The sequence below is a fragment of the Psittacula echo genome, assembly GCF_963264785.1.
Source record: "Psittacula echo genome assembly, chromosome: 3".
In the NCBI taxonomy this organism is placed as follows: Eukaryota; Metazoa; Chordata; class Aves; order Psittaciformes; family Psittacidae; genus Psittacula; species Psittacula echo.
In genome coordinates, this window is record NC_137736.1 from 5,440,499 (window position 1) to 5,463,842 (window position 23,344).

General features: G+C 37.1%; 1 protein-coding gene across 1 annotated transcript in view; it reads left to right on the plus strand.

Moving 5' to 3' along the window:
• EPHA6 (EPH receptor A6) overlaps positions 1-23,344 on the plus strand; it is a gene marked incomplete at both ends in the record, with an annotated part of 464,979 nt that overhangs the window by 144,235 nt on the left and 297,400 nt on the right. The window lies entirely within an intron of this gene.

Below are 23,344 nucleotides of genomic sequence, written 5' to 3' on the forward strand. Positions count from 1 at the left end.
CATACCACCTATCCTGTACTTAAAATGCTGCAGAAACACTGAGATTACCTTTACCAAAGGTTATCTGAAGTGAAGAAGGGAAGTTACGTGATAGGTATAGCCACCCCAAACCTGAGAATATTTGAGTGTTGCCCTTTTGAAGTATTTTACAGGAGAAATCAACTGGAAGTCATTAGGGAATCACCAGGAACCGTGAAGAGAGAGGAAAGGAAGGGGACTGAGGTGATGTGACTCATGTTCTCGCAGGATTTCTGGGAAAAGAGTGCGTGTTTGGAGGCAAAGTATTTCCATGATTCCCATGTGATAATCTCACTGAGAACTGACCTCAGTATAGAACAAGATGTTAGAGAGCTAGTCCTCTAGATACGCTTTAATTGAAGCATTGTGTGGAACATCCTGACTGGTACATAATTTAACATATAATAGTCAATATAGTGAAATCAAAGAGTAAACTAATGAGATACTTAGTGGTTTGAATTCCTAGGATCAGATAGGCTGGACAGAATATTCTTGGTGTTGGAACCTTGTACATAATGCATTTTTTTCTTGGATAAGTTTGGAAATTATGTTGTCACTGATCAATTCTAATTGATTTTAACCTGTTTGTAGTGATCCAGATACACACAGTTTCATGTGTTGAGTTGCCACTGAAGTGAGGATAATTTAATCCTAATTGTATTTGTCAGATCCTGCAGTGACAATATACTACTTTTTCACTTAATACTTGAAGAATGATGTAATTGTTTACCATGAAGAACAAGAAAGTGTAATTGGATTAACTGCAGTTGAACATCTTGCAAATGTTTTGGTTTTTCAATAGTGTTACACTTTCCAGCATTGCTATCTGTTTTCTGTTAGACTAAATGACAGGTGATGAGGGTTAAAATAGGGGGAACAACAAATAAAACTTCTGCTAACCAAATAGATACACTCAGATTTAAGATGTGCTCAGCTCTTTTGATTCTGTTTTACCTCTACTTTATACAGAGTTGAGATGTATTTATATCATTTTGTTGATGGCCTCATCTTATCCATCTGCCTCCTAACTCTTTAACTGTTGAGCTGGTCACGTACCTCGTGCTAATCTCTCATTCATTAAACAATTTTACTTGTTAAAATTTCATCAGCTGCCATGGCTTTGGTTCCTATACTGCCAGTATGGTATCAAGAAACACAAAATGCAAGATTTAAATGTATATGTACTTGTGTGACTGAGGTTTATTTGCTTCGACTTGCCTTTTTATCAGCAAAAAGGGATACTGACGTTTGGGAATGAAGCTCTGCTGGCCTAGCTTCCACTCGTACTTCTACTCTAAAATAGCTAAATGATACAGACCGATTAGATGATCATAAATGAAGTGCTGTATTTATCAATATAGTTAAGTTGTTTAGCATCCCTTTGATGACAGAGTAGCTGTGTACTGAGCTTACTGAGTTACTGGATGTGGGTACTGATGATGTCTCTAATTATTTGCTAGTGTTTTTATTACTATTTTTGCTTGGGTTTGTAGTATTCCTATGTAAATTAGTTGGTTATTAGAAAGTTATTAGAAAATGTACACTAAAAGCTATGTTAAAATAAAAGTTAAAAGTATAGACTAGTAATTTAATGGAAAAATGCAAAAATACTGTTATTAAACACATCAGAACTTCTTAGAGAACATTTAGTTATGGTAATGCCTAAAAAAATGTTAGAGTCATTAAAACAAGCATATTTACAGTGTTTTATACTGATCCCCAAGAGGGAGGAACTACCCCAATAATGTTAGAAAATGCTCATATTTTGTAGTTACCATTTCTTGTTCCATGTGAATTCTACAGGAAAGAATCTGTAACAGCCAGACAGGGCATAGTGTTTTTAGGGCTGCAGAATCATCTTGGCTCATGAACTTTAAGGATTTGCTGACACAGCAGCATGATCATCATTGTGCTAGAAATATGCAGAGTTTATTACATAATGATATACCAAAGTTTTCATTAGCCCTTATGGTAATCTCATTACTGATTTTCAATATGAACATTCTAAGTATTGGGTGAAAAGAATCCTTACAATTAGGAATTGGTATGTATGACTATATGCCTATAGATGTCTATGTGCCTGTATTTATACACATATTAACATATATAAACATGCACTTTGGTGCATATACTCACACATGCATTGCTTCTGTCTTCCTGGGGAGAAATACTTAATTCAACCAGAGAGCAATTTAAAAGATTTATGCTTTATGGGATAGTCATTATCTCTGTCTCAAGCTTGAAGTATTTTTACTGTACTGGAACCAAAAATTTTACATCAGTGGGTTTTTATCAGATCTATTCCGGAGGTTTTATTAATCTTAAATTTTATGGTACATGCAGTAATTTATTTTTTATCATTATTTTTTTACTGATTTGGTTTTCTTCTGACTCTTAACATTGCTTTCTTTAAAACACAGGAAGTGTGCTTTTGACAATGTTACTTCTAGTTTACTTCATTTTTGTGAACTTTGTTCACTTAAAAGACTTGATTTCATTGTAATACACACTTCGTGTTAGATAAGTCTTGTTACCTTTCTGTACAATTAGGATCGTATTATCATACTTCATAGGATAGATCGGCATGGGTCTTCCAGAACTGTGATAAAATGTCAGAACAAATATTTCTCATCCTTCTTTACTCTCTGATATATACTGCAAACAACCTACTGTAGTATGTTGCATGAAATACGTACTTCATTATAATGGTTGCAATCCAACATAGACTTGTAGGAGTCCAGAGGAGGCCATGAAGATGATCAGAGGGCTGGAGCACCTCTTCTATTAAGACAGTCTGAGAGAGTTGGGCTTGTTCAGCCTGGAGAAGAGAAGGCTTCAGAGAGACCTTATAACAGCCTTCAAGTACTTAAAAGGGGCCTGCAAGAAATGTGAGGAGGGCCTTTTCGCAAGGGCATGTAGAGGGGAGTTAGCTTACACGCTGAACTCTGATTGTCCATAGTACTTAGCCATCAGCTCATTCCATGGCTTAGCGCTGGACCTCAGCAAGGTCCCTCCAAAGTAAATCCTGTGTGATCTAAGCAGCAAGAGCCATTAGGCTTCAGGGACTGCTTTTATCTGCAGTACATAGCCAAGGACATGAGAGAAGTAGGCTACACTCAATTTAGATGCTTTTTTTTTTTTTTTTTTGAAGTGTCCCGTTCCGCATTTTATTCCCTATAGGAATTAAGTAAAAGGTGATTTCAAGAAAAATAACACATCTCATTTAAAGGAGGGAAGAACCTACCGAGAGTGGGCATATAGGAGCAAAATTATAGCATCTTCATTAAAACGCATATTGACATTCGTTTCACAAAATACGGAAGATATGTCAGTGACTTTGCTAGGTTGTCTTCTTAATGAAGAAACTGAGAAAGTACGTGTGAAATAAAGCAGATTCTGAATTTTCTGTACTTTCCCTCCCAGCTTCTCAGTTTCCAGATTACAAGAAATAATGAAGAAAATACTTAAGAGCATCAAACCCTCTCCCTCAAAATTCAGTGAGGGTTTCCTTTCAAAGACTCTGAAATGTCTGTCTGAAACATCGGTGCTCTGAAAACTTTAATTAATTCTCAACCATATTCTTTGAGATAGGATACAAAAAACCTTTTTTTTTCCCCCTCAAAATCTCATTAAAAGGATGCTTCAGTGAGCAGTTTAGTACAAATCTGCTGCCTTAGATATTGAAAAATTACCATTAAGATTATTTATCATTTCAGTTCCAAAGTTCTGTTTTAGAGTTAAACTACAACAGGAGAGAGCAAAGCTTTTATTATCTGTTTTGTTTAATTTCATGTTGCCTAATACTAATGGTATTATAATCCTTCTGGGGTGTAAATTTTAAAACCTTATTACTTTACAACTTTGGGGAAAATATGCCAGACTCTTGTGACGTTGAGAGTTGTGTGTATTTTTTTGTCAGGTGCTTTTATACCCCATTATTTCATAGGAGCTATTTCTGTTAAATTCCCTTCCTGTAGCTGTCTGCCAGTTACTATCATAACGATAGTCTTTTCATAACTTTGCCAAACTCTTTTCGTTAAGGTACACCTGTGCAAATTCAGTGTTGCCTTACAACTGGGAAGGACAGGAAGACAGATGTAGGTGTTTGCTAAATCTCCCCTCTGTCTTTCTTCATAAAATTAAAATGTCTGTTTTCTGACCTTTCACAATAAAATAAACTTAGCATTAGTAGTTCTCCTGCAGAAGTGTCTGGTCATCCTTTCGTCATCCTTTTTCATCCTTGCCAATTTTTAGCATTACTCTTCATTCTGGTCAACATCTTTGTCTTGGACTGTCTTGTTCTTATGTTGGGGCTAAGCCTTTGGTATTCTCTTGGCATGAGATGTCTGTGATGCAGTCGCTTCTGCTCACAGAGATAAGTAACCTCCTCTTTCAACTGTCTTTCAGTGTCTCTCTGACTCATATACAGGACAACTTGTTGGACAGCAAGGCTGTCTTTTATGCTTAGATACACTAAGATGCAGAAAAGCCAATTCCCATAGTGCAGTATTTGAGCATGTTGTCATTTTGGTCTTGTTGTGTCTTGCATATCTTAAAAAACCCCCAAACATCACCAAACCAAAACACCCCAAAAAATGCTTTCAGCAATGAAGTCCTTTAGAGCCTGCCTGCACTACACCTGTGCTTGCTTTTGCCATGTAGGAATGCCAGCTCTCCTTGTCCAGACATTTTCGAGCCAGTACCTCCAGAGCTTTCCTTTTACTGCCTCCTGCAGCTGGAAGCAACTCTCCAGGAGTGTCTAAAGTCGTCTTCACACTCCTTCAAATCCCTGTTTCAAACTCTGCATGCATCCCAGACAGCCCAGTTTGCCAGAGCACGTATTTTGCCTGTTTTGCTTTTAATGAAAGAACTCTGGGGCAGGAGTGCCTTTTTGCAGTGTGTCCTGGCCTGAGGCTGGGACACCTGGGCACCATTGCAGTATTGCTAGTAATAATGATAATCATTGAAGCAATAAGCTCCAAATAAACAGGCTGCCTAAACAAAGTAGCATCTGTAGGAGAAGAATAGCAAAGAGAAAAAGAATTATTTGAGGTAAAATCTGATGTGACATCAATGAATTCAGGGTTGGAAAAATATTGTCTCTCTGCTAGGTCACAGAGTCTTATCTCAAAGTCAAAGATTACCTTTTGGTTTGTTTTTCTTTATATTACTAGGATTGTGCCAGAATTTTTTGAATTATAAAGACTAAAATCAAGCAGGATTTAGAGTTCACAAAGCCACCATTTGTTCTGTACAAGTGCTCAAAGAAGCTCCTGAGGCTATCCCATAATCTGGAGCTGGCTGAGACAGCAAGCTTGACTGTTCTCTTACAGTCCTGTAAAGCTACTATCTTGCAACTTACTGTAGTAGTTAACTTCTGTGATTTTCACAGAAGTAACAGTGAAAGAAGAATGGATCCTGCTAATTGTACAGTTGAACCTACTGGCTTAATTTGAATACAAACCTCTCTTTCCCCCTCCCCTTCACTCCCAAATAATAAATGTCAACTTTTATAACTATTTCAATAAAATACAGTTAGCCTGAGAAGCGCTTGCTTTCTACTCTTGCTAGAATTCCCTGCTACAGCTGGTGCAGAAGATCATATAGACATATCAGCAATTACTGATTTTGTAGTAGATACACAGAGGATGCTTTTAGAAACAGTTAATGCATTTGAATTTGATAGTCTACACCAATTAATACCCACAAGCTCAAGTATCTTGTTTATAGAAAGACTTTCTGACTGTTTGACTGGGTCATTAGGTTTTAGAAAGATTTGTAATCTTCCAGGAGTCGGATTCCACCGTTAAAGCACAGGGGACTCCTCACTTCTACTTGAATATACTTGAATTGTGATGGCAAGAAGTGAAGATGATTGTGTTATTGCCTCAAGTACACACTGAGGCAGATAATTACCTTAGGGTTTCTGCTCTCAACAACTGACTCATCTGTATGGAAACAGTGGTGGTTCCTGATTCTGATCTTGTGCTTGTTCTCATCTGATTTTTCTCTTAGTTCTGTGTCAGAATCACAGAAAGTAACCTCTCTACTTTATCACCCCCACCTCAAAGTTGTATTTTCTCAAATTGGTACAGTAGCCATCACCATGCTGTCTAAAGCACAGAGGATAGCAAAATGTGAGGTTATTTCCTTCAAGATTTTTGTAGGCAGAAAACAAGTTGGTTTTTGGTTGTGAATAGAATGTGGTTTTCAATAGGGAGGTAATTAATTTTTATGATAACAGGATATACAGAACAAGATAGAAAATGTATTAAAAAGTTTTATATTCATTACATTTTTAGTGTGAATGGGTTTGTAGGTGTAGTGGTTTTTACTACTTATATTTTTCTGATGTGAATACCAATGCTGTGAATGACAAAAGACCATATAAGATGATTCTATCGCAGTGCAGTAAATGAGTATGTCTCAGTAACTGAACCTGTGACAGGAATTTGTGCTGACAATTACAAACAAACCTTCAGGTCAACAACAAAAAAGAACAAACAACAAACCAAACCAATCCCTGCTTTTTAAAGACAGCTTCTGGCTCAGTTAAACAGGAGAACTTTTCCAGAGTTCAGGATCAGTTCCCCCTGTTTCTTCTTGGCTTATAGAGAAATGAGCTTACCACCAGTTCTGCATCCTAGCTAGTAAGTATGCTTCAGTAATTACAGTGCTTTCATAATCACTGTAAAATTGAAACTAATCAAAATGCCTTCTTGTAAAGAAATAATTGGAGGTCGCTTGAAGATGTCACTGATAATGGTCAACTCCTCTCCAGTGAGGTGCTTCATCACAACAGTGCCACAGGGACAGAGGTGAAAATATTGGTGTAGTCTTGTCTACTCAAATGGTTTGTTTTAGGAGTAAAACATGATGTCTTCATGGACACTCTTTCAGAGTATTCTGAGGAAAGGCGTGCATCATTACAGAGTAGTACTACATGATGTGTCTTTTTCCTTTTTCCTTTTTTCTTCCCAGTTTTACATGGGTTTAGTAAAATCCTAAACAAGAAGACTGCTAATATTTCTTAGTTTTGATGTAATACATGATCCTGGTGGCTGTGAAAACAGCAGAGGTGTTGGTGCACTGTCTTCAGAAACAAAATCAGTGGCAAATTGTTAAAAAGAGCAAGTAAGGGAAATAGAGTAGGAACAGGGGATGGCATTTCTGTGAAGTCAATATTTTCTAGACTTTTAGGAAAAAAAAAAAAGGCTTTGGGGAAAAATTGTAAGTAGGAAAAACAAAGGAATGTCATGAAATTCTAAAAGGAAAACTAAAATTAAAATCAGGCATAACATCCTGCTATTGGAAATGAGGGAAAAGCTCATGCAGAAGGAAGATAGCATGTTCATGCTAGTGGCAAATCTGCTGCTGATGTTGCAGTGAGAGCAGGATCAGGTCCCAGATGACTGGAATAGAAATACGGTGTAAAAGTGTTTTGAAATGATGGTAAGATTCCTGCAGAGCAGTTTGGTTTTGGGTTGGAGAACAGTGGTGTGAGCCAAGGATCTTCCCAAGAAACTGGAAATAGTTGAGGTAGTAGAAAATTCAAACAAGGGACGTGTATAAATTATAGCTGTGTAAAAAAGAATCAGTACTGTGACAGAATTGAGCAGAAAGAGAATGTCCAAGCAGCTGACTGAGTTAGATTTCTTACACTGTAGGAGGAGTCAGATCCATCCTCCAGGTTCATTCAGGATTATTATAAAGCCTTAATTTGAACCTACAGAACAATCTTCCTGGGATTTTGATTCAGTGGCTTCAATTTAAATTATCTTTAGCAATTCATCTCACAGTTTCAAGTGAAGTGCTTTCACCTTATTAAAGTGTTCTGTAGCATTTTCTTACTATGACACTGTAGGTTTGTGCAATCAGAGAGAACAAAAGAATAAATAAGCGCTGGTGTCACTTGGAGCCCTAGATGAGATCACAAAGGAGCCTAAAATTAGACCTGCTTCAGAGGAACACATTTAAGCTATTGAAACTTCAGTCAGAAAGTTTTAACACTTAGAGAATGGCTTGTGCAGTCATCAAGGGATGAAACATAACAATAGAAATGCTGAAATTTTACAGTTTTGCAGTGCCTTATCTCCATTATCCTATTTACTTGTAAAGTTTCCACTTAGCTAAAAGCTAGAACAGAAAAAGTGAGGTTTTAACATGAATTCCAGCTTCTGCAGGAATCTGTGAATTAATCCTATCAGGAAGTCACTTTTGTTGCTATACAAATACTCCATCCTAAACCTAAACTGTGCCATTGTGTATTACCTTGTGTAGCCACTGCTTGCCAAATCAGGAATGCCAGATATTCCAAAAAGCTTGAACTGAAGATTTCATGAGATACATGATGATTGTACCTTTCTTTGCTCATAATATGGCAATTTTCTTTTGGTGGTAATGGCCTTAAATGGAATCTTCTAGTGGCTTAGTGATAGTAATTTAGATCTAGAGTACTGGATGCAGTTCTTTTCAATACTTACTTTCTTAAAAGGAGTTGTCGAAAAAAGTGCAATTTAAACTTTTTTTTCATCACTGTTATTTGCTAATAAGCCAAAAGGAGCAATTCTGAAGAAATGCTGTAAATAAATAGATGTGGTTAATGCTTTGCAAGAGGAAAAAGTATGATGAAAGTGGCCTATTTTGGATCACATATGGGTATTTTGTACCCGAAGTTTGCTGACAGCTGCATACGTTTTGTGTTTGCTGTGATGCCTTTTCTCACCTCTTTAATTCCTAAGGACTAGAAAACATCAGGAGAGCTTAAAAACTGTAACAGGCACATTCAGTGCCAAAACAATCCAATTACCCCAAAGTTATGACAGTCCAATAGTGCACTGCCGGAAACTGTGTTCGGTAAATGCCAACCCCAGCACAGGTAGCTGAAGTTCTTTTATGAGTTCATGCCAAGTTTCTTTTCATGGAGGAGCAATCTGCTGAAGCAGATTGGCAGAGCTGTGACTGAACTCTGAAATGGTGATGGCAGTGGAGGAGTCATAAACGTTTAGCAGATGTTTAGAAGATGTTCAGAAGATGTTAGCAGATGTTTAGCAGGTTAGCAAAGGCTTGCACAGAGGCAGTTTGTCAGGAAATAGTAGCTATATCCTGTTCAGGAGTTAATTAGAAGCGTGAGGAAGTGATCCTATCAGCCAGAAAGGAAGGATTAATTTTATACAAACACTTGTTACTTTTGTTCAATCACTTTCAGGAGTGTTTTACTGGACAGTTCTGTAGGGATCTGAACTACTTTTGCAAGATCTTTTCTTGATGTTAATCATAACTTTAGTTACTAAATTTCAAACCTCTCTCACTAGAGAAAGAAATGGGTTTGATTGAGTGCATGTGTGTGTGTTTCTTCCCAAGTGTTAGTGATTGTTTACACAGTGGTAGCTGTAAGTAGAATGTGATGGTGTCTGAATGTATCATGCTGTGCCTGCATAATCCTTACTTCATCCTTTGTCTTAAAATATAACAGCAAGGGAATAGTAGCTTTGACATTTCTGAAGAGTATAGCTACTGACTGAGCTTGTAAAAGAAATGCAAAGTGATATTTGATAAACATGTTGTTTTAAAATAACTGTATTTAAATATCTGTGGATTTGTGTTTCCAGAATTTTAATTAATACACAGGAATCAAATACCTTTGCATTATCTGCCAAGATGAAGCTTACGGCATCTTTAGCGTTCTTGGTCACTGCCTCCCCTGTAATGAAGTTTTTGTTCTGTTGTAAAGGTGTGTTTGTGTACACACAGTTTTCTTTCCTGTAGGTTACCTGTGTGAAACAGCTTAGGTCTTCTTTTGCCCAATTTTATTTCATTTGGTCTCAAAACTGTTTCAAATGTATTTGAAGGGGGCCTATAAGGATGCTGGGGAGGGACTCTTCATTAGGAACTGTAGTGATAGGACAAGGGGTAACGGGTTCAAACTTAAACAGGGGAAGTTTAGATTGGATATAAGGAAGAAATTCTTTACTGTGAGGGTGGTGAGGCACTGGAATGGGTTGCCCAGGGAAGTTGTGAATGCTCCATCCCTGGCGGTGTTCAAGGCCAGGTTGGATAGAGCCTTGGGTGACATGGTTTAGTGTGAGGTGTCCCTGCCCATGGCAGGGGGGTTGGAACTGGATGATCTTAAGGTCCTTTCCAACCCTAACTATTCTATGGTTCTGTGATTCTGTCACTTGCACGGATCAAGTAAAACCTGCTTCACAAGAAGAATCTCTTACTTTACTGATTTTATTGTTGCAGCACCCCTGCATTTATAGCTTTTTACTTTGCTTCTGTCTCTTTTCTAGCTATTAATTTTATTTAAAATCAGGTAGTTCTAAGGACAAGTGGTCATGCTTTTGGTATCTGTAAAATAAAATCCTTTACCCAGAAATATGGTCCTTTATCTCTGTTCTCTGATACTTAGTGCATCATCTGTAAGTACCAGTTGAGGTTTTTCATGCCATGTCCAAAGCTCTGCTACGTACTATTAATTTTATTTAGCATCAGCTAGCTAGATCTTCAGGGTAGTTGGTCACACAGTCCTGAAAATGTAAGTTCACCCGGGAAGGAAGGCTTTGTGCTTGTTCTGTGCTTGTACGCTTGAAATGCTTCCAAGCCTTCATCTTACAGGTGTCTGGAGTGTTCTGTAGTACACAGATAGATTTTACCAAAATGATAAACTCTTTTATTTTTCACTGCTGTGTTAATAGACTAACAGCTCACTTTCCTGTGTGCTGCTGTTGATGCTAGTGTGAGCAGGACTGAGGCCAATGGAAATGTGATTCCCTGAAGTAGACTTAAATATCCTCTGGCTGTCAGTGACTTAGAAACCTATAAATGTAGATGTGGTGAGGAATTAATAACTAACAATAAAAGGAAACATAAAATAAGGCAAAAGATACATGAAGAATCTTTCATAACAGTCTAATGTTCTTTTTGACATTAGCTTGTTTTGAACCATAGAGTAAACTTTCTTTCCAATTCTGTTTCAAATCTATCTTGACGTCTGCCTATTTACCAATTTTAGCACTAGTACACTGGGAAAAGACTGCCTGAGTATGTAACTATGTATGTATGTTTATCATTCCTTTGGCAGAGGGAATTGGAAAGGCAGCGCTTCTGGCGTTGTCCCAGTGCAACAGAAAAGATTCATGTTTCTCCAACAACCGACTTGTGAAAAGATGTGGCAGAAAGGATGCACATTTGTCATTCAGCATTAATGTAGACCTTAGATAGCATGATGCACTGCTTTTTGGATATGGCTTAATGTTGAGAAGTGACTTCCAAAAGAAGGTCACAGAGTTCTCTGGATGTGTTGCTCCAGCGACTCCTTAACTAAACTAGTTAGAGTGCTCTGTCCTTTGGGGGCAAATCACACCAAAACAACAGCAAAGACCCTTTGGTCTTTCTACTGCATACAGGCTTCACTTTCTTCTGTCAAAAATAGCTTGACTGATGTGGCTGAAGCTATTTGACAGAGTGCCTAAGTGATACAACCCTCTGGGTCATAAAATTTACATCTGACTTGGAGTAATGCTACCATAAACGTAAAGTGACACACCACATAGCTAACATGCTCATGCAGAAGGATTCTGTAATACAGTGACTGAATATGACCTTCCTTTAGGCAAGCTGCTTCATGAGTAAGTGCTGAAATATACTGTGTGGTTCTTATGATACATGGTTTGCATTGGAGGAGCAGAGCATTAACTTGTCTGCAGCAGTCATTCAGGTTTTGCTTTGTAGAATGACAACTGAAAATGGAGAAAGGAATTCTAGATGCTTCCATAAAGAAAAGAATGCACACTGTGTAATATATCAATATAGACGTGTTGTTTATATAGTATTCTGTAATACGAGCGTAACAGCATTAATTCACTAGGGTAATATGAACTCACTGTTGCATGCGTGTGAGTTATAATATTATATATATATTATATGTTATGTATTATAAGCATAATACACACTGGTGGTGTGGATTATGCTTATTTTGTCTGGCATACACTTGCTTTTCTGTTAGCTCACATATGTTTGTGTGGAACTCTAAAGTGTGAATAGACCCCTAAAGAACATTTGCGTATCTGCTGTATGGCCATATGTGCATGTTGCTATGTACACACAGTCTTTGTTTGCAGAAAGATGCCAGTTCTACGTATCTTCTCATCCACTGAAAAAGGCACAGTTTGAAGAGGGCAAAGTGCTAGGTAGCCAAGAGGATATTGCTGTATGTGCAATGTTAATCTCTTTCTACATAGAATAGATGGTGATACCCTTGTCTATGTTTTGGTTAGTTTACAGATTGTCTGCTCATCAGTCCATATAAATAGATATTACCTATTTGAAAGGAAACAAGTGTTTGGATTCATTGACCAGATAAAAACAGGTAAAACTTTAACATTTAGGACACTTCCTACTTGTCTTACAGAGGGGAGTGTTTTGCAGCAAGTGGAAACTGCACATGCCAAGTTGCACACTTTGTGCTTCATAATACAAAGTTAATTTTAATGGCTCAGAGAATCATTACTGAAACAACTTCAAGTTTTGAAATCACACTCATAGCCAAGTTTAAAGAATGATTACTTTCTCTTTTATATTTCTTGTCAGATGAAGATTAACTGCTACCCTGTGAATTTCTTGTCTAGCTCACTTAATAGTTTTGTTTCAGATTTTTCTCTTTTGTAATAAGTAAGTTAATGCCATAATACAAATGTGGCATTAGGCATAAGTAATAGATGTTAAGTTAAAGTATAAGATAGTGGTATATTACCCTAGAATCAATAAATGGTCACGTTTGCTGAAGTATTAGATTCTTAAGCTTTTAACTAGAAAAAGGTCAAGAAATGTTAGTCCCAAATACTTAATACATTTCCTTTTTCCTTCTTACATTTAATTCATTCCAAAACGTTTGACTATTATGTACCAATACGTGAAAGGTATGACGTGAATTTCAATTTGCTGGCCTAAAGTATCTTTGACAATAAAGAACAAAAGTGTGTAAAATTAACACAAAACGTTTTAAATTTTTTTTTTTTTTTTTTAAAGTTCAGTTCAACTACAACATATTAAATCTTTGCCAGGAGAGAAAAAGGAGTTTTAGTTCCTATTTTATCTAATCCAGTCATTCCGGTTTAATTGATTCAAGCTTTAAAGATAACTTGAAATTGTTTGGTGAATTTTAGTTTCCCTTAACAACTTTGCCCCATGCTTAATGATTTTTTAGGATAATGCTTTCTCAATAGCTGGCCTACATTAACAGTTCTGTTTCTGTCCTAAAAAGCCCAATGCAAATAAAACCTACTCCTCTCAACAGTATGCTGTTATACATTTGTAGGTAGTTAATTTGTTGTTCTTTTGTCTTTGTCTCAGTTGACGATATCTCATTCACTTAATTTTTCTTCACTCTGGTTCCTATAACTCAATTTGAAAGTTTCTTAAATTATGAATATGGTCTCTTCGTTAGTTTACTGAAAAAAGAAAAGACCCAACCAAACAAAAACCCCAACAACAAAAAGTACAGAACAAACAAGTGAAGAACCCAAACAAACGAAACCCAAACCCACCCATGTAATACATTAAATGTATCTTTTTCTTCTAGTTATGTCTGTTTGGTTTTCTTTGGTTTACGTTAGTGAAGCATCTCATTTACCTTATTGTAACCTTCATGATTACTTTTGCAGTAGAGACTTCTCAAGCTGTATACTCTGAGCCAGGCAAAGCTGCTCTTTGTTTTGGCAGTTTTATCCGAGAAGGGATTTCAGAGTTATAACACAAATCATGGAAGTCTTAGCTTATCATTTTATTTTTTGCAAAACCTACATAGGAAAAAGAAAAACTCTGACTTTTCCAAATAAACTTTTGGGTTTTTTGTTTGTTTGTGTGGCTTGGTTTGGTTTGGAATGTTTAGGTGTTTTGGGGTTTTATTGCTTGTTTGGTTGGTTTTGATTTTTTTTTTTGCTTTAACTTACTGTATAGTTTGGTTTTGTTTTTTGTCTTCATAGAGCCCTGTTAAGATGATTGCTCTTTCCAAGACACACGAAATGAAGTGTATTTAAAGAACAGAACTTGTTCTGTGCACACACCTCTTTAGACACAGATGTGTGCTTGGCAATATGTCGAAAGCCACCGTAGACTTGTAGGACTCAAATGAACTCTGGAAGTCATTCAAATCATGTCCATGACACAACTGGGTTACTAATATCTGTAGCATTCCTAATAGTTATATATATATAAATAATTCAGTGATGGATACAGAAAATAAGTTCTCATGCTTCACTCTTCTTACTATCAAGTGTCCTTCCAACATCTATGTCTTCCTTGATCTACTTGCTATAAGATATGAAGTACAGGTTATCCCAGAGTTCTTAATTGGCCTTCTGACACAGCTGAAAACTGTCATCATGAATGTATTCATTTTATGCAGTTGTGTAAGTCCAGAATATTTAAGATTTCTTTAACAATCGTGTTTCCTAGATGCTGAAAGCTTGTTGCTTGCTTCTTGATTTTCATGAGTCAGTTGGAACTAGATGGTCTTTACTAAGGTCCCTTCCAACCTAAACCATTCTATGATTCCTTTCCCTTTGGGGAGCTGTTACTGGCCTTTCTGGCCCTGGCTATTACCATAAACTTTTCAATCTCCATTATCTGCAGTAAACAGGCCTTTTGCATTGATTATTTTTCCTCCTTGAAAAATGTGCAGTATAATCACTCCTTGTAACAAATGTATGACAGAACTATCGATTTCTGATCGAGAAGCTATTATTGGTTGTACATAAAGAAGGCTTGGTAAATTTATGCAACTGTGTGTGAAAACCCAAATGCCCGCTCAGCAGCACAATCTGATAAATTGCTGTTTGACTGTATGTGTCTTGTAGCATTGGGCTGGAGGACTCTGACAGCAACTGATGTATATTTCTACACATTTGAAGGACAGTCCCACGAAATACATGCTTATTATTCCACAAATACAGAGTCAGATCGTAGCACTGATGATATCAGACTTAAGTTTGTGTTACTTGATGCAAGCATGCGTCAAAGAGTGAACAGTTCCATGGCTATTTTTCCCCCCTGCCCTTTCAACTCTCTACAAGAATATTAAAGGTGTTGTCTGTGACTTAAATCCAGGATTTACCTTTTTCCTGCCCTGCAGGGAGTGTTATAACTGGCGTATGAAATGGGATTAATAACATAGTCTAATGTGTTACCTGCAGCGATCATAGCACTCTTGGAAATGTGAGGCGAGGAGAGACCGCCAGACACATTTAATACAGCTGTTGGCATTGATGCAGAATGTACTGTACTTTATATCAACCATGAAAGAGGTTTTGTTTAAGATGTTTAGAACTTCCACTGAAGGAGAAACAAGCTTCCTATTGCTGCCTTTCTTCATCATAAGATTGGAAGAGCTTTCCCTGTTATTTACTATGATTCTCTTTGTTGCAGCTTAAGCTGATTTTCTGTTTGTATATCATCATCTATTGGATAGCATCCCCTTTTTCACAACAGAGAAGGATGAAGTTTTTGTCCCTCTTCTGTCCCTCTTTTTTTGTATCAAACAAAACCCATTCGTTCAGTTCCACGTTGTATTTTTCTAATCTCATTCTCCTTACCTCCTTTCAGGCTGTTTTTTTACATACTTTTAGAAGTGTAGATTAATATATTCTGAATTCTTTGTAATTTAGTTCAATCACCTTATGTTTTATTCCAGTTACTGCAAATGAAGGAGAAAATTAAATATATGCAATGAACATTTTCCACAAAGAGCAATACCCAACAGTAACTTTCCAGAAATGTCTTCCCTCTCTCTTTTAAAATGAACTTGGATTTGAAAGAGACCCGCAAACATAAGATATTAAAGCTAGGTTTATTAATGGTTTGATTTATTTTTGGAGAGAGATGTGAAGGTCTTATTCAATGGCACAGCCTAGAAGTATATGATTAATAAATAACTTCAGGTGCGGACCATGTAAAAGCATGTCTTGGCAAGCTAATGATACCTGATCAACTTTCTTATTTATTTTAAAGATTTTTGTGTTCAGATACTCTGTGTGTGTGGTGTGTGTGTGTGCCTGCACGTGTTTGTATATAAATACCATATACCCATTGTGGTCTGGAATGAGTTGTGCATCCTCCTGAAGAAGGATGTTATACAAATTGGCTTAAGTTAAGAGACTAAACTTGGTAAGAAAAGAGTTTGGTCTAGATTGATGTCGTCATTGTTGTCAGTTGAAAGTCTGGTCTAATGTTTTAACAAAAAATGTTTGAACATTTAAAAACGTTTTAAACAAAAAATTTCAAAAGTAGAAGTAGTGGTTTTATCTGAAATAAGGTTTTTGTCACTATACTGAAAAAACCGGCATCTTCTCAAATCAGCTCAAAATGAGATAATTGCCCTTAGCCGGTTAGCTGAAGTGCTATTCTCCCATCTTATTTCAGGTTACCAAGTGTAAGATTACATTTTTCAAACCCGAGACTTGCACAAACTCCAGTGATACTCTCTCTCTCTTCCTACCCTATTATTTTTCACAGGGTCCCAGTTCCCCATAAGATTTATTCTCTTGACCCATCTCTCTAGGATTTTGCTGAGAGGGAGCGTAGTGACATTATCCCATGCCTGTGCCCTAATTATGCCAATCAACCAGAATTCCCTTACAGACCTGTAAAGGCTGTGGCAGTAGAGGGCAGAATTCGAATGTGATACGTAGAAAAAATGATAGAAGTTTAATATTCCTTATAATGCATTTAAGTGCTGCGATCCCTAAAAGCATAGGTCTGTTAGAAATAGAGTATGTATTGTAAATCAAGTTGAAACAACCGTGTGCTTAATACTGCTGCAGTCTTTAATGCAGAGCGTGAGCAGCTAATGGTTTGGCCTCGGGTCTTTCTGAAGTGTGGAGTAATGCAAGTGCCAGCTGTGGGCACAGTTATTTTTATGATACAAGCTTATGAATAGCACAGGCATTTAGTAAGTATTTAAATAATGGATTTTCTTAACACAGATAAACATTGCATTCCTAGTTGCCTCACTAGACCAGCAAATATTTACTCTATTACTGATTAATGAGTACATTTCAAATGTAGAATTCATGATACTGATAGTAACTACCTCATGAACTGGCCAGAAATGTCTTCCAGGAATAGGTATTAATCACATTTGTAATTGTGGCACCTATTGTACTGAGTGCTGCACAAATGTGTACAGGTTAATTGTGCCCTGCAGTACCCATCATCTGAATGCAGACACAGGAGGGGAGAAGGACTGTCTTAAAACTGGCTTAGAAGTGGTGTTCAGGCAAAGGGCTGTCTAAAAGTGCTTTGGAAATCTAAATGAGAAATGGTACATGACTGTATTATTTTCATTGTGGTGTTATTCATGTATTCACCAAATCAAGTCAGTACAATGTCACTGTGTGGGTCTGGCCGAACTGCTGTTATTTCCTATGTGATGTCTTTTGAGAAAGGACTCGATTTGAATTTTTAGTGTATCATTAGTTGAATTTGATGAGCTGGTAATTGGCAAGTAAATAATTTGTTTTGCCTGTTGCCTGTATTTTGGTCTGGTCATTGATAGGAAAGGAAAACCAAAGGTTAGTCTCTTTTCAGAGTGGAATCACTTTCAATAGCCTAAGATTTTATGCAAGAAAAGATGCACCTGCTAAAATAGTGGGAGAAGGAAAGGTGACTATGAGCAAGTCTTCAGTAACCATCTGTTACTGTGGCTGCATCGAAGTGCACTTATGCCCAGTGTGAGAGGTCTCTCATCAGTCCCAGCTCTGAGCACTTCAAGCCACACTCATTTGCTCAGACGATTATATCTTATAAAGACCTCGTTTTCTGTATCAGCTGACAGTATAATTTCATACCTCCAGAAAGATAATACTGGTTTGGGTTTGCACCAAGCATCTAGATTCTATAGTGTGTTCTCCTATTATATATGTACAAAGAGTCCAACTGAATTTGCAAGATACTGGCATGCTAAAGTACTTTTAATGCCGTAGTCAATCAGTAATAAAGTCTATTCAGAACTTTGTTTACTCTATTTGATCCTATCATCCGTTTTAATTGTGTTCAGATATCTTTAATGAGGAGAGATCTGCTAAACTATAAAGTTGGATGGCAGGCATCTTTTGTTCACAGTCTTATAAGTATACATATTGAAATACGTTACTTGAATCTTTGGGGAAAAAGTCCAAATTGTGATGTTTTGATAATTATGTCACCTCTGGTAGTACTTATTCTACTCAAATGATGATAGTGCCCATTGAAATGAGAGCACAGCACACATGAAAAGAAAATATTCGTTGGTTTGAATGAAGAACAGACTAATAAAAATTATACTGAAATTTGGTCTGTTTTTAATTGCTGTGCAGTGCACAGCAATTGATAGCTAAAGAGCTAATTATTTTTAATGCAATTACATTTAATTATCATAATTGCTACTCATATCTCCTGTCCTAATAGAGAGATGTTAAAGGCCTTATTCACAGAACTGTTACGTTCCCATCATGCAGGAAAAAATGGATGGAGATTTTACTGTTGTTTCTGAGACAAACTGGTCTAGTGACTGCTTCTTTTGGGGACTCCAGTTTGCAGTACGCGTCCATTGCAGTGTGAAACTGAGAGTCAGCTTTTCAGAACACTGCCCGTGGCTTTTCCTCTTGACTTGTGTAAATGGAAATCCAGAAACTGAGGGCAGACACGAGATATTCCTGTTTCTGGTCTTAAATTTTATCCAAAAAGGTATCCTTCCAGCACTTAAAAAGCAATCAGCAAATTACACTTGTGTGCTATTACAGCAGTGATTAAATACGAGCCATGCTGATTGATTTGTAATATGAACAAACACTTTTGTTAAATCAGTATCACGCAGCTTCAGTTAAGATATACTGTTCAGTATTTCTGGTGGTAAAGAGATATTTCATGTTTTATGATTAAACCATGTTATATCGTGTTTTATCATTTCATGTTTTATCAGAGTGGGGTGTACATCTGAAGATACTAATATACTACATTGCAAATAATGTATAAGGGAATTTGGTTTCTTTTATAAGACACTAGCAACTAAGTATTCAGAAGTAATCACTTGTGCCAGCCTTACTGGAGACATAATTGAATTATTTCCTCCCATGCACTTAAAATAATGTAAGGTCATGGTGCTTGATGTGTGTGACATTCAAACCTTGAGCAATAGACACAGTCTTTTGGACTTTGATCTTCACGATATATAAATGGTAGGCACAGTATTCTTGGGGAGGGGGTCAAGGTCTATTGTGGAAACACTGAATACTATAAAGTCAAGTGACTGTTGACATGGTTAGCCTTATTTTAAAATATAGCATTAAAACTTCAAAATAGTATATATCCAATGGGGAAAACAAGTGTGCATAGGTGAATGGCTTAGGGAAACATGCTATGCTAATGCAAGACAAGCCTTTTTGGTGTGGACTGAAGTGGTACTTGTGCTTCACTGTGCTTTTGATGTATCTGAAATGTAAGAAAGCATTGCATGGCTGGTTGGTTTCTGTTCAGTGACTGTGTCTTCAGTGCCATGATTCAGTGCAGTGACTGATAAAGTCTACGAAAAGTCTAGTTTTCTGTATGTTTGATATTCTATTTTTATCTTTTGTAGGTTGTAGTAAATACTGTAACTTCTTGCTTGCAGAGATGTGTCTGTCAGCCTGTTCCAAACACCACTTCTAGATCTCCTTTCTAGTCTGCTTTTCATCAATAATACCAAGAATATCCGAGAGCTGGGTTTTGGATACTGCATTCAGAATGACTGAATTATGTTTGGGAATCTGAGGTGGGGTGGGTTTTTTTGTTTGTCCGTTTGTTTGCTTGGGGCTTTTTTTGTGTGTTTCTTTTCTTTTGGGGTTGTTTTTTCCCCTTTCTTCAACAGCTAGTTCTGAAGTAGGAAAGATGGGTTCATACATTTCTTTTTTCCAATGCTGTAAGGTACATTGAGCATTAGCAGAGAGCACGAGACAGGACAGGGTGGCAGCCCACTGTATTTCACCTGCCAGTTCAGTACATGCATTAATCTACATTTGTCAGGATGCTTTCCAAAGTTACCTGATGTTATGAAACAATGTTTAAAAACCCTACATAGACAGTACTGGCAAAAAGTTGCTGATACTTTCATTTCTGTTGATCTGTACTGATTGATTTTTTCGCATATACAATAGAGATGCCCATTATATTAAAAGCTGAAAGCAAGACATCCATTAAGCATGGCTATTCTAATTGGTTTTGAACCAGGGAAGAAGATGCAGGCTCTCTGCATAGTCACAGGCCAAGTGCTGTAGGAAGAAGTATGACTAGGTGGCGTTTTCATATAGATCTTTTGTTCATCTCACTTCCCTGAGTCAACTTTTGTTTTGACCCCTTGGTCATTCTTGGGAAACCACTGATAATTATACTGAATTCTGATGTGGAGAACTGTTCTGTGGTGGACTTGTTTGTTTGTTGGTTAAAACTCATTGCTTTTTCCTTTTGCATGTTTGCATGTTCACTGTATGAAATAGTTCTGTTGCATTTCAAGTGCTATCATATACATAACTTCCCTTGTTCATTATCATATCATTTTATCCTTTTTTCCTCTAGGCTTTGCTTTCATGTGTATCTTGTACAGTACTTATGAGTCATTATTGTTCTATAGAGGTTTTTTTATGTTGTATCACTATACTGTCTTGATCTCATATTCACAAATTCTTCTTTCATATTGCATATCTCAAAAGGAAATTAATCTTTTCCAAAGCACTATTAGCCACAACAGTTGCAGCATGAAAAGTATAATGCACTTCAGCATTTTATTTCCCAAAATAATAGTAATTACTTCCATACAGTCAAAACTTCAGTTTCTCAGTTCCACCTGAGTTTTGGTCCCCTCAGCCTGCCCTATACAAATACATTATTTATCACAATTCCGAGGATGGTTTGTTGTTAGCACTTAATCAGTAACTAGAATGGGTGAGATGTATTTCATTAGCTCAGCCCTCACTTTAACATTTTAAGTTATTATGAACAGAAAAAACATCAGAAAAGAGCAATTGTGATTTAAAGTCAGAGCACTAAATGCTACGTAATGGGAACATGGCCAGTTTGCAATGAGGGAACTAGCCACAAGCAATAGGGAAAATGTAGTTTTGTATTTGTCAGCTTGGGGATTTTATGCTCAGCAGTGTGAGGCTGGGTGTCATTTGTGGATTTATAATTGTGTTTAGAATATTTTAGTGAACTTCAAAACTGTTCAAACTGGATTTGTGTGCAAATCTAATTTGTGTACATAAAACTGTATAACACTCTTACATGTAGTAATAACTTATGTTCTTCAGTGTAGGCACTGGGAGATGATGTTCTTTGTAAAGGAATAATTGCTTTAGTAAATAAAATTAAATTTTTTTTAATAAATTAATTTTAATAATTGCTTAAAAAACCCAAATAAACAGAAAAAAAAAAAAAAAACAACCCAAAAACAAAACCAAAAAAACAAACAAAATCTCCCCCCCCCCAAAACACCGTAAGTGAGAATGGGAGCAGAATATAAGGGGGAAAATAGAAAAAAGATCGCATGAAATATTGTCTATTCAAGGAAAGGAATTTGGAGATGCAAACCACAAAAAATAGCACACTAGGTGCAGATAATGCTGATGAGGGTTTTAATGTCCATTTCTTTAGATGTTATGCCAGTATTGTAAAAATTGATACTTAATTTCTTCTCATAATTAAAAAATCATAATTCAAAAGTGTTCTCATAATTAAAAAATCACAGCATCACAGAATCATTCGGGTTGGAATGGACCTCTGGAGATCATCCGGTCCAACCCCCTGCCAAGGCAGGTTACACAGGAACACGTCCAGGTGGGTTTCGAATGTCTCCAGAGAGGGAGCCTCCACATCCCTCCTGGGCAACTTGTTCCAGGGCTCTGCCACCCTCAATGTAAAGAAGTTCTTCCTTATGTTGAGGTAAAACTTGTTGTGTTTCAGTTTATGGCCATTGCTCCTCATCGTGTTGCTGGACACCCAGAACAGGAGATACACAAAGCTATCAGTTTCTGATTATGGCAGTGAAATCTCAGTAAGTTGTATAAACACAAATATCAAGTTATATTTTACAAAATGTTTTAATTGACAAAATAGAAAATGTTTTCACCAATTTTGTATAATTTGGCTTTCGTTTTCCAATATGTAGAGTCTGACTAGGGAAAGAAGCAGTTCGGTATTGTATTGTGTTTTTCTGGTACCAAAAGAGACTCTTGAGAATCACACTCCTGCTAACTTCCATCTGACTGGAAATGTCCTTGTAAGTCCTTGTAAGATTTTTGAAGTACCTTTCCTGTTCAACAGTGTTTTTCCAGCTCAGATTACTTGCAGTTTGGTTAACTTGTTTGCCTCGTTCTAGAAGACACGTGGGAGTTAGTTTTTCACCCTTTTGAAGCAAGTATGGATTTTTGCCCTTGTTCTGCCTATTTCTCGCGCATTTTGCAACCTTTAAGCAGAAGTGTCTGCACATTCACATCCTAGAATCATCTGTGTTAGTCTATAATTGTCCTGACTACTGTACATTCTCTTGTCTGGTTGATCTTCCAGTATGCATCCAGTGCATTTTCCAACCCTTCCTACCTCCATCACTGGGCTATTAGGGCGAAATCTCCACTCATATCTAGGAGTTGCAGTCCTCTAAAAAGTTCGAGGGACGTGTATTTCAGCAGTCACAGATGTTTCATCTTACAAAACTGGAGTATAGGGTCTTTGTAGACAATATTTCAGCTGTGATACTGCAAAGCTGTTTCTGCCAAAGGAAATATGTAACAGGAAAGAGAAGAAAAAAATCAGAGCCTGAAGAGGCTGGTAACAGGTTTCTAAGTGCTACAGGTTTTATTTTCTAGGCATTAGGTGTAGTTAGTAAAGGTGACTGAGTCTATTTGAGAGATCTTCACTGTTCAGAAGACATGATTCTGAACAGTTCTTGAGCTAAAATTGGAAAGATTTGTCTTTTCTAATTGGAGTTACCTGCATGCATGTTTTCCTGCCCAAGTACAGATCAAGTGTCAGAGAGCAGCAGACTAACTGGGAGAAGGTGGTATTTAGTAGCCATGGTTGAAATACCCAGAGCAGTGCAGATGCCTGAGTCAACTGGTCATAAATGCTGCAGTTGCTTTAGGTCAGGACTGTGCTCGGCATCTGCATCCTCTCTGCTTGCAAAGTTGCGTTGCAAAATACAGGTGTGGTAAAAATGTCTTGATACAGGAAAGGATGCTGGACCAGAATCCCCAGCAAAGTCTGGTCTGTGATTTTCCGGCATACTGTAATGGATCAGGCAGATGTCATTGTAGCTTGGGAT